Source organism: Diadema antillarum, unplaced genomic scaffold (assembly GCF_040938485.1).
Source record: "Diadema antillarum isolate AM-2024a unplaced genomic scaffold, OU_Dant_1.0 seq00000829_RagTag, whole genome shotgun sequence".
In the NCBI taxonomy this organism is placed as follows: domain Eukaryota; kingdom Metazoa; phylum Echinodermata; class Echinoidea; order Diadematoida; family Diadematidae; genus Diadema; species Diadema antillarum.
Genome location: NW_027271705.1, coordinates 546,487 through 559,902, shown reverse-complemented (window position 1 = coordinate 559,902; position 13,416 = coordinate 546,487).

Below are 13,416 nucleotides of genomic sequence, written 5' to 3'. Positions count from 1 at the left end.
GAAGAGGAGGAGGAGAATTTTCGACAGGACACGGAAGTGTCTTTTTAACAACCCGACTAAATATTAAAACAAATCGTAAAATCTTACGAATGAATTGAGAGTGCCGTGAGTTATACGTACGACTATCTTACGACAAAAAGAAATCGATAGATGGCCGTAAGTCTGACGAAAGAATAACTCAAGGCATTCTTACGAAAAACGTACGAATTCTAGGGCTATTGTATAACTGAAAATCATGTTGTTTCTCTAAAAGGTCTTAAGTTGTTCTTGCGAATTAAACAGCGTTCGTACGAAATTCGTAAGAAAGCCGTAAGAATCTGTGCCCCATCTACGAATCTCTACGAACTCCAGAATTCTTACGAACAGTGACATTCGTACGAACGCATCGTTCGTACGAACCTTTGTGACCGTAACTTTAAGCTGTTCTTGCAAATCAAACGGCTTTCGTACGTCCTTCGTACGAAAGCCGTAAGAAACTATGCCCCATCTACGAATCTCTACGAACTCCTGAATTTGTACGAACAGGGAGATTCGTACGAGCCTTTGTAACCTTAGCCTTACCCATGGTGCATATGTATAAAGTTGTCGTCGTAATTTAACATTTGCGAGTGTTACACGGATCTATTTATCTGCATTAGAGAATAACGAATTTCGATAAAGGATATTCGAGCTTGTTACCTACCGTGTTATGACTATAATGCAGATGATTGTATTCTCAAACCAAGAAATACATTTGATTTTAGTTATCAGGGACAAAGAGAAAATGCTTCATCATCTGAAGATAACTCTCAAACATATCTGAGAAAAAGAGAGAGAAAGAGAGAGTTTTTTGGACCTCTTTTCAATTAATTACATTTTTTTCGGATTTCTGACATCACAATGTATGTCTATATTGTTGTTGTCGGGCTTTCCTTCCATTGTTCAGGTGTGTGTGCGTTTTGGCTTTAATTTTTTTCTATAGAGAAATAACAATGCTAACGTGTTCTGGAAGAAAAATATGCAAAATCTCTGCAGGAGTTAACGATTTTGCTTTTTAACTGACACAATTTGAATGTAACCAGGTTATGTCTTGTCCCTACGAACAAAAGCAAAACCTATTTGTTCATCACTTTGTGCAATAATCATGATATTCGTTCTGGTTTTACGGATTAAACGCTAGATGTAGATATCATGACTTGAGAAGTGTGAAAGATGAACCGTGTGGATGTGATTTTACCAAAAATGCATGAATACGTTCTATAATGTTTGCTTGAGAAGAAGTAGACTTGAACCTAAGCGAATTATTATGTTGCTTTTGAAGACAAGCAATACTGTCTACATGAACTCCCATAACATTTTTGGAAGAGAGGAGATACTGCTTTTTGGCTAGAGACAATGTTACTTTCGTATTTTCGCATCTTAAAACATAAAAAAGGAAAAACTTACAGATGTGCCTTCTCTGTGCAAATAAGTTGTCATTTGTGAGAGAATTGTGTATTCTTTTTGCTAGTTTTTTTTTTCTTTTGTTCTGCGCTGTTCTGAACCTAAGCGAATTATCATGTTGCCTTTGAAGACAAGCAATACTGTCTACATGAACTCCCATAACATTTTTGGAAGAGAGGAGATACTGCTTTTTGGCTAGAGACAATGTTACTTTCGTATTTTCGCATCTTAAAACATAAAAAGGAAAAACTTACAGATGTGCCTTCTCTGTGCAAATAAGTTGTCATTTGTGAGAGAATTTTGTATTCTTTTTGCTAGTTTTTTTTTTCTTTTGTTCTGCGCTGTTCTACTTTGTTTTGTTTCTTTTTGCTTTACTTTGAGTTCCTTCAGTTTGGTCTGTCACTCTGGTCTGTCACTTTGTTAAAGAAGAGAAATCGTCATTTTGCCTTCGGCCTGTTTTATCGATTCCGGTGCAATGGAGACGGTTCCATGTACAAGTAAAACTATTCGCCGTCGAAAAAACAGAAAGCGAGAAAGAGAGACGGAGAGGAAAAAAATCCCAACGTGAAACGGTCCTGTTTTGACAGAAGGATGGCATTGGGAAATGGCGCCTAGAGCGCGTGTCGTTATGGGCTATCTCCCGTCCTGGTTACTTCAATTTCCTTCTGTTTGATCGGAGTAGAAGATAGGCATGGCTGATATGGGAGCAATCACCTTCCTATAAGGGCATCCGGCTTTCTACCACATTCGATCTTCTTCATCCCACCCTAACCAATTTCTCCCCCCCCCTCCCCTCTCTCTCTTTCCTCTTTCTCCCTCTCTTTCTCACTCTATGTATATATGTATGGAAATGTATATGTATATATATACATATATATATGTATGTCATATGTATATATATATATATATTATATATATATATATATATATATATATATACATATATATATAACATTTTAAGAGACCTTCATATAATGTATATATACATATACATATAGGCCGTAATATACATAATGCATATATAGTTGGGGTTTTTTTTACATTTTTTATCTTATTTCAATAACCACATTTGCTTGACTGTTTCTATTCACCGTGCTTCCTTCCACGTTATTTGTTTAGTTTATGCCGATGTGAAAATCTTAACCTTCACTGTATCATCGATCCATATGATTTGATAATTAAAAGCATTTCAATAATTATTTTCATTTTTTTTTTTTTGGGGGGGGGGTTGCCGTAAACTCCATTGAAAATATGTTTTATGTGTTCAAAATTTGACATATATTGCATCATGATTTGTATGCTCCTTGTGTATCCTTTCTTTTACGCGTCGTCAAAGGCATCGTTCTTTCATTGATTATTTGAAATGATTTTCATGTTTTATTTTCAATTTCTCTCTTTGATATGTTCTCTATCAGTAAATACTTAGCCCCTTCGTCTGCTATTTCCGTCATTTCTCTCTTTCATCCCTCGTGTCCGTCTTCTTGGAATAGGTCTCTTTCAACAATTGTACCTTGTTTTCCCAATGATTTTGAAAGCTGTCTCCATCTTTTTTTTTAAGATTCCTATTTCTTTTGATTCCTGACCTCCTTAAAATCCTTTCTTTATTTGTTATTTTTTATTCTTCTTTTTAAAGATTTATCTTTCTCTCCTCCTAACTGTGCTTTCTTTTTTTTTCTTCCTCTTCGTCTTCTTCCTCCCATCATTCTTCTTTCTTTAACTTGCCTTTCTACCGCTCCACCACTTGCGTCTTTCTCCTTTCCGATACCCATTACGTCTTAACCGATCGTACGTAACATATGTCACCGTAGCCAGTTCCCGCGGGCAAACGTCGTTAAGTGCCAGGATAGTCTTACTTGCAATACTCCAGCCTCAGTTTCTACCCATACGATGAAAGGTTTCGAGTGAGGGTTATCCGATTCGTTTTGCCACTCCAACCTCACATATCGATCCGCCATTTTCTGTCCGAAACGAGGAAGATGAAGCCTGTGTTCTCAACCAAGGAACAAAATCATATTCAAAGTGACATATCGGATGCCCCAGTTCTCGTCCCACACCACTCTACTTCCAAGGAGGTTAACCTATCACAGCCATCACGTCACAGCTACCTGTTGACAATACCCCCATCACATGCACCCCAAAGTTGTCTCTCTCGCATAAAGGTTTTCCTTGGTCTGCCATGTTATACAAACATCAATTGGTGGCAACTGGAAGTCAAATTTCATTCGCTGACGCACAGAAGGACTCCGCAAATTCTCGGTCTCTTCCACACACCTTTAGGTGCTCCAAGGGTCGACCCGGAGACGGGTGCCTAAGAATAGCGCGACACCGATTTCCTCTGAAGTCACTCCTCAGGTAAGAGAGAGGAGAACGGAGACAGAGACAGAAAGACTGAGATTTCAAGAAAGAGAGAGAACAGCAGGAGTGTGAAGAACAAGAACGAAAGAAAACAGAAAAAATAGAACAGAAGAAGACAAAGTTAGTGAGAAACATGTAACCAGAGAAAGGAGAAGAGCGAAATAAGGGGAAAGGAAAAGAGATATAGTTATGCCAAGGGGGAACCAATCAGTCCTCGTCCTAATCCCATGAACTCATTTTCTCTTGAAGTTTACACACATAGCAAAGTCCCTTTTGATACTGCATACCACTGTAGCAACAAGTAGTTAAACTGGATCATGAAATATCAAGAGGGTTAGGAAAGGATGTGGAACACAGATCGGCTTAAGGGCACTCGTTCGGTTGTGAATTCGACTCTATCCAGAGCCACCAGATTGTACAATAGTTTTGTCAACGTGTCTTAGCAAAATGATTCTAAAGCATATTCTGGAGATGGGGTCCCCCTCCCCTCCCCCACAGAGATTATAATGGAATGTCACTGCTTGATATTGGCAACCACTCTCACCCAATTTGTCAAGAAGTTTTTCTTTAATCTCTAAAAGGGCATAATTTGCCTCTTGGCTGCCTGACTACATTTTTTCTTCCTTTAAAATCCAACCATGTTTACGTTGACAGGTATGCATCGCTTTAGTCTATCGGGAGTTAGTAGGTTTTGCAAAAGAAAATAAATGAGGAAAGGAATAAAAGAAATGTCTGCAGCTTTTGTAATTAGATGTATGGCATACACCACAAACTGTAAACCATTTCCGGTGCATCACAGCTATACTTGAGTATCTATACCAAACAACAAAGAAAGCAATAAAAGACCAAACAACACAACAGAAATAGCATTGCCAAAACGCATGGATGAACACAGAGGAGAGATGAGAATGAACGTAAGATATACACACATTTTATTCCTTCGTAAACCATAATAAAACTACATCAAATAGACCTGACAGATGCGCAGAAAGGTATTGTTGTTGTTGTTGTTGTTATTGTTGTTGTTGTTCTTGTTGTTGTTGTTGTTGTTGATGTTTCAATTGGATTAAAAAACTTGATGAGATTATGCGGAAGGAGCTAAGGAACTTTTGTTGTTCGCTGTTTTCGTAAATGTCAGGCTCATATCACTTTACACAACGCGATACTTGATGTGATAACGTCACAGTCATAGCGCTGTATAAATTTGCCAGTATGTAACTCGATGGTTCCACCTGACACATACATGTGTTTATCTGACGTTCATTCTCATTTCTCCTCTGTGTTCATCCATGCGTTTGGGCAATGTTGTTTCTGTTGTGTTAATTTGTCTTTTATTGCTTTCTTTGTTGTTTGGTGTAGATATTCAAGTATAGCTGTGATAGACCGGAAATGGTTTACAGTTTGCGGTGAGTTGGCTCAGTCGGTAGCGCGTCTGCCTCGCGGGCGCAGGTTCGAACCCGAGTCTGGACTGAGCAATGTTGTGTGTAATCATACCGTCCCTTCTAGCAAGAGGCAAAACACTCTGTCCCTCGGATAGGACATAAAATGGAGGTCCCGTGTATGAGAGAGTCACAACTCATGCACGTAAAAGATCCCGCTTCATTCATTCATCGCAAAGAGCAGGGTGTTTAACCCGGTGAAGTGGTCCCACCCACATTCAACTGGACCCCATGGATCAAAGACCAGCTTAGTGTAGCTGACTATGGGCTATCCAGCCATCTTCTCAGATGGAAACAAACAAACAAACAAACAAACAAACAAACAAACAAACAAGTAAACAAACAAACAAACGCATACCCCCCCCCCCAAAAAATAAAAAAACAGCAACAACAAAAGCCTCCCTACACTTATCTTTGGTCACTATAGCCTGATTCTCCGACCTAATCTCAGCATCTCATATCCAGCAGTTACATTTATATTTTACTAAGGAATGCACTTTCCAGATTTACAACGAGCACGAACTTCATATGTCATTTGTGCCAAATCCACCACCCTCCTACCCGCCCCTCCCGTTTCATGGACACTATACTGTTCGTTATTTCGAAAGTTCGACATTCCGAAGCTTCGTTCACCCGAAAATGAAAAAGGGTGCGCTAATACGAAAATAAAATAAGATTCGTTATTTTATTTAGTTTTGTTAGTCCGAAAGTGTTCGCTAGTATGCATCTCTTTTCCATTCTTGGATTAACGAACCTAATTTCGTTTTTGATCTTTCGAACCTTAGGAATAACGAACCTTCGCAACGTCACAAATAACTCTATTTCATTTTCGGATTAACAATCAACTAGATGTTTGGAATTCATCATATTTTTTTCTAAATAACGAACCTTCGGAATTATGAACCTTATTTCATTCAGGATTAACAAACCTTAGGACTAACGAACATCAACTGGCTAGGCAAAGTCACTAATGTCATCTTATTATGATACTAGCCAAGTTACTCTCTTAGTAGGCCTATTTATTTATTTTTTCATATCTTCTTAGATTTCTGGATCATAATGTATTGTTATAGATACCTATAGACAACATTATGCCCAACTTACTCTGTTTCTCTGCTGTTCTAGTGTCTGTTTATAATTAGGATCTATATCAATTGATGTTCAAAGGGTCGTATGATCTGTATGTAACATATTATATTATCTTAATAAGTATTTTTCTTTCGACAATGCCTGTCGTCACGTCCTCCAGACAGGAGTCAGCGTTTAAGTACTGGAGGAGGTGGGAAGAAGAGTGAGTTTTCTGAACGTGAGTGGAAATTGCAATAACAAGTTGTGTGCACGTGTTGCAGCAGTAATTTCGATCGCCTGGTTGTAGTTTGTCCATACCTTGTTCTTATGGGCAAAAATATTAAAAAAAAGGTGGGGAGAGAAGTCTTGAAGGGATGATGACGTGTGATGAATGACCAAATCAATGGTCACCCGACCTCTGCAATGCATTAGAAGAATCACAACTTATAGTTTTAGCTATGGCGTACTAGGAACTAGAGCTTCTTTCTGCGAAGAGAATGAGGTGATTCTTTTCTTCTTCTTCTACTACTACTACTTTTGTTACTTAGAATTGTCTGTTTTCTCTGTATTCATTATTTTTACTTCCATAACTACCATCACCTGAAACGCTTTGATTCATGCAGGCATACAACACTTACATGTATGCATGTACGACAATCTATCGAAGAAATTAAAATCATCATTATGTATGTGTTTGTGTCTGTCTGTGTGTATGTGTGTGTGTGTGTGTGTGTGTGTGTGTGTGTGTGTGTGTGTGTGATCAAGTGAATTGAGGTGGATTATTTTTTACTATGAAATTTATGTAGAATTTTTGTATCACCTTTTTATTTTATTTTATTTTTTATTTCCTAATTTCTTCTTCATACATAAATGAAATGCAAAGTGAATTGAACGAACTAATTGAGTACAGTATAATTTGAATCTGACTGTTAAAACAGATAAATGATTAATTCACGTTTCCAACATTTGTTCTAACACAATGCAAAATGAAAACAAACAGGCATTATTTCATGCATATATTAATGCACACATAGCAAACGTAACTTTTGTATACATGGTATGATACATGGTATTTCTGTTAACTATTCCTCTGCATGTTAAAAACAAAGCGTGGTTTAGCAGCGCAAGTTGGAAGAATATACCTGCTTAGTTTTCTTAATATTCGTTTCATTGTGAATATGAAGGTAATATTGAATGAAATTCAAATAAAGAACATCGTTAAAAGTGTGTCCGTGTGTGAGCGTGTGTGTCCATATGTGTGTGTGTATGTGTAATTGTACTCTTGCTCTAAATTGTCTGTCGGTCGGTCGGTCGTTCTCTTTCTTACTTTCTTACATATCTGTGAAATCATCCATTCCCTCCCCACCCGACCGATGTGCAGACATACAAATATACTTGTATAAATAATTGCTTCCTCTCTGGCGAAAGCATAATATATTTGTTTCCAAACAACCCCAGCGTGTTTGTGTTTTCAGGGATAACAGTTTTGTCCGAATCTCCCCCCCCCCCCCTTTCTAAGAGTCTTGGCGTAAAGGCGTTTAACTATTCTCCAACTGGGTGATTGCACACTGCGTCACGGATATGTGACACCGTGCATTGCTCATCATTATCACGTCCCTTTCCCCCATGATATAGTAGACTGCGAAATCTCGTAAGCGAATGCCGCGGCAGTGGTGCAATTGCATGGTGTGTGGTCGTAGGTCGACGGTGACCTTTCCACGTCTTGTCCGTACGAATCAGAATCTTCAGAGCTGGAAGTGGGAAGAATAAATTGCTAAGACACAATCAGCAAGTAAGACACACTGAAACACCTTTCAATAAGACACTCCTCTCTTATTTTCTTACCATGAAATCAACCTTAAACTTTATCTATATTTCCCAGAATTTGAATTCAGTAACGAAGTAACTACTTCTCCGTAAATGCAATCACCTGTGATGAAAGTCTTTTAAGATCGCATAAAGTCCATGCGATTCAGAGAATATCTTCTGAATAAGAATATCTTTACAAGTAACTCGTTCCCAGCATTTCCCACGGTATTTTTTTTCCTCAGGTTTTCCTGAATCCCAGTATTTGGCAAAAGATTTGAGTTTCCATTGTCCACTTTAGAGGACAGAGACCTCTGATGGAGGGCCTTCTTCCATGACCACAAACTCTGGATATGGGTGTGAAAACACCCCCAAGTGGTTCGTGTAGGGTGCGTGAAACAGGAACGATCCATCTTAAGTAAGGTGTTGTGGGGAGGGGAGAGGAGTAACGGGAAGAACATCGGCCGATAAAAGAGAGGAGGACGATGATGATGAAGATGAAGACAATGATAATCGAGAGGACAACGGAATGCAGGAAAACAGGAAAGAAAAAAAATCAAGAAATACATTAAAAAAGAGAAGAAGAAAGAATAAACTTCATGTTTTTAAAAAAAATGAAATGGAGATCAGGTCGACGAAAATATGGAAAAAAGGAAATAAAAGTGCGGTTTTGGTAGGAAATTGGAAAAGAGCTTTGAGCAATGAAACGCGGTGTAGAAGCACTCTGAAACACTATTGATTTCATTGCTAGAAGAAGTAGAAGAAAAGAAGGAAGACAAGGGGTAAATAAAGGAAATGAGGACAAGAAAAAGATGAGAACTAGAAAAAATGTAGTAATGACAGGTAGTTGCATTACCAGAGAGAATCAACCCAAAGAAATAAAGAAATAGATGGCATCAGTTTCCGAGGTTTTTTTTTTTCTTTGTACCCAAATTGATTATTCGTTATTTCTGTATTTATTTCTAAATTGTTCAAGTAACAAACCATTTCCGTGAAAAATGGACATAACACATTTCTGCATGTGATGTACATCCCAAATACATTGAGTGTACTTTATGGAAGAAAAGTGCTTGACGTTTAGTGGTGCTGCACGGTTGTCCACTTGAAGTGCTTGATACATTACTACTGCTTGAACTGTCTGATGCGGAAGAGTCCAAAATAACCAACAACCAAGATGCTACATCAATTTAATGTGGATGTAATCTATCGGGATTTCCTCTTCCCCTTTTTTTTCTCTCCCTCTTCCTCTGTCTCTCCGTCTCTGTCTCTGTCTCTCTGTTGCTAAGTATATATATATATATATATATATATATATATATATATATATATATACATATATATACATATATATGTATATGTATATATAATGCATACATACTGTACATATATTTTTGTGTCCCTCTCTCCTCTCTGTCTCTGCAATTTTCTCTCCAATTTATATAAATTTTCTATATCTTCATTCATCCCATCTGTATGAATATAAGTAATACGCATATGAAGAGAGAGAATTATCTGTGTCTCATATACCTAAATATTATTTACATAAATATATGTATATATACGTGTATACATATAATCTAAAACATATACAGTATATATGCTCTGTAGTATATATATTTATGTATATATACATATGTGTGTATGTGTGTGTGTGTGTATGTGTGTGTGTGTGTGTGTGTATGTGTGTGTGTTCCTCTTTCTCTCTCGCTCTGTATTGCCTGTAATCGGGCATGCAAGTCAGCCAGTTATGAAGAATTAAGGGAGACAAAGACAGAACATGACAATTCAGAGACTTGCCAAAAGCCACAGTCACATAAACACAATGGCCATGAGGCTGAGTAAAGCGTCATGGAAGCCTGTTGCTATTGCTTGTAATGACCTCTCTCGGTGAGCCTCATGAACAGCAAATTGAGTTAAAAGAGAAAATATGAACAACGCGTAGCATCTAAGTGAGGTCTCTGCCTTGGAAAAAGGTCAAGTCAAATTTTAAAGACATCGACTCACGCTCCGAGCTAAATAACTATATGCGATGATGGAAAAAACAACGATTTCTGCCAAAGATGACATAAAAAGCAATCCTTTAAGCTCCGAGGGCTTAGCAGCTTTGAAAATTTCCTTTTGAATTTCGAACACCCGTCGAATCCTCGATCGCTATTTTGCTTTCCTCTAGTTTGATGACCTTAGTTCTCGTTTCTTTGTTTTTTCTTCGAATGCTCGCTGGCACGGCTTCCTCCTTCAAAGTCTCTCTTCTTCTAGTCCTTTGCACTGAGTATTATCTTTTGCCAAAACCATGTCACATAAATTTTGGTGTTTGTAATAACACGAATAAATGGAGTAGAATTTGCTAAGATTTTACTCTCCACAAGAGGTTTAGAATCAGAAGAAAAATCACCAAAGTGAACATTTCACACAGCTTTTTACATTCAAACACCATTAACTTGGGAAGCCTTCTTCTTCTTCATTTTCTTCTTCTTCTTCTTTGCATGTTCTTCATCTTCTGTGCATGGCACAATGCTCCAGAATAACAATAAATTGCTAGTCATCTTGGCACTGCTGGGGCAAAACCATTAGGGATTAGCATCATTCGACCTTTTTCTTATGTGGTTATGTCATGTATGTGGGTGGACCTATTCGACGGATTAGCACCCTGCTTTTTGTGATGGATGGATGAATGGCGTGGGATACTTCACGTCCGCGAATCGTGATTCACATCGTGATTCACATACGAGACCTCCATTAAATGTTTTATCCGAGAGACAGAGTGTTTTGAGTCTTTTTAGGGGGTGTATCACCACTAAAACAGGGGCGGATCCAGGAATTCCGAAGAGGGGAGGTGCCTTTACACAACTAAGGGGCGCACGCGTTCCCCACCCCCCCCATTTTTTTCTTTTTTTTTTTCATTTCTTTTTTTAAAACAAAATATAAAGAGGGGGCGCGAACCCGGTGCGCCCCCTCTGGATCAGCCACTGAACAAAAGTAATAACTACGCTAAACGTAATAACAACCCTAACTGTAATACGTTTTAACCTCAATAAATGTAAGATTCACCCTATTGAGTGTACCCTGCACCACAAAACCAAAAAAAAAAGTCGGCAGACACGGATTTTTAATTAAGGGCAAAATCTGAAAGAGCAGACTCTAAACTTTAAAATGATGTATAATTCAATTCAAGTGGACTCCCGTTACCTATCTAAATACTGGAAAGAAAACACACACTCTGGAAAAGTGTGAACGGAGAAAAGAGGCTCTGAAGTACACTGTCTATTCAAGCGCTTAATCTTCACCAAGCCGTGCTACAATGTAGCTGTGCCATGCAAGGGACAAAACACAGGATGTAAACCACCGGAGCAACAACAATGAAGGGATGATCAGATTAAGCTGCAATTGAGCATGTTCTATTAGCACATGCAGCTCATGATTAATGCTAACCATCAAAGTAGTACCGTCATCCTTTCAAAAGTTATCAGACTTGAAAGTGAAGAGTGTGCAAAGGATTTCAAGACATGAAAAGCGACCTTTAAGACATACCTGATCTTCTACTCTTCTCCCAAAAAGTTGTAGAAAAACTGCTACAAACACACTTTCCATTCATGTTAAGATACCAAACTGAAGAATAATGTAGAAGAAGTATAGCTCTTTCAGAAAATATGAAAACTCAAGATTGACTTGGTTTATCCATTTCACCTCTTTTGAGTCCTCACGTAAAATGAAGGGGTGCGACTTTTATTTGTTTTGTGGTGCACAGTCACATTTTAACTCTAAATGTAATAGCCGGAGACAACCCTAGATGTAATATCAATATATTATGTTTTCGGGTTGTCCGTCGGGTTTTCCGTCCTTATTAATGCGTTATCGTCCGTAGAAGCTCAAGATCAAAGGTCAAAGGCCAAGGTCAAACCATCAAAATTTTACTATATTCATATTCATGCAATGCCTATGTTCTTGAAATCTCGTGTATACATGAATTGTGTTACCAGATAAAGATTCTCTAGGGACAGTTTTGAACAGTTTGGGGTCATTGTGGTCAAAGGTCAAATGAAAATGCAAAACATTTTATTCTTATCTTCTCTCCATATCTGGAAAATGGTTGAAGGTGTCTTCATGAAACTTTGTACATATGCATGTACTGCCTGACAATGATTCTCTCGGGAATTTTGTGGTTGTGGATTTGTGGGGTCAAAGGTCAGAGGTCATGTTTAAATGCTAAAATTCTATCATTCAAGGCTGAAACAGAACTTCTTCTCTGTACTATCGAGATTACTCAATGCATGAACTAAATAAAACTAGGTGTGTACATGTACCACTCTACAACGGTTCTGAAGGGAAGATTTTGGTCATGGTGTTAAATGTCAAGTGAAATGTTAGAATGTCACAATTTTCCCATAATTTGAAAACAGCTCAAAATATTTTCATCCAAATATGAAAATATATCATTTTTGCATTACATTTAAGTTTAAAGATGTATTACGTTTAGCGTCCATATTACATCCAGGGGGTTATTACATTTTGGGTGGTTGTTATATTTTGGGTAGGTATTATATTTAGCGTTGACATGTATTACGTTTTTGGTTGCCTCCAGTTATTATATTTAGGGTTAAAAATCCATTACATTTAGCGTTTAAATGTATTACATATACGGTTGTTATTACATTTAGGGTAAACAACTACACAATACATTCCTGAATCTTTCCTTTGTGACTGTCAGGGTCCTTATGCCGTAATGCTGATGAAAATGTACTCTGAACAGTTGTCAATTTATTGATAAATCCCTCGAATACTTAATTTGTTCAATTCAATACATGAAATGACATGTTAGAGATATCAAAATGTATTCTCTTTTCGTATGTTGTGGCAGGATCCTAATTCGTCTTTGAATGTCTCTGATGCACCTTAACTGATAATGCGCCGAATGAATTGCTGCCTCGATTTTTAACTCCGACATCAATCAATCAATCAATCAATCAATCAATCAATCAATCAATCAATAAATCAATCAATCAATCAATCAATCAATCAATCAAAAGGAGTGTCTTAAGCATGTAATCCACGAATAGTGGTAAGATTTTGGAGCACCAATCTCAAAGCCTTATCTGGAGCAAGACAGAATTCGATTTGGGTGACCACAGAGTTTGTAGTGGACACACCCAGTTGGGTGTAAAGAGCAAACTCCAAAACACCAAAGATGACGTAAACTGAGGCAGAAATCAAATAGCTCGTTTGTGTATGACATGGTAGAAGTTATTCTTTCTCGACGGTATTGTTCTGATGCCGCACTTATATAAACTAGAGCAATGTTTTTGTCAAGCAGTTTTGTCAAACAGTTTTG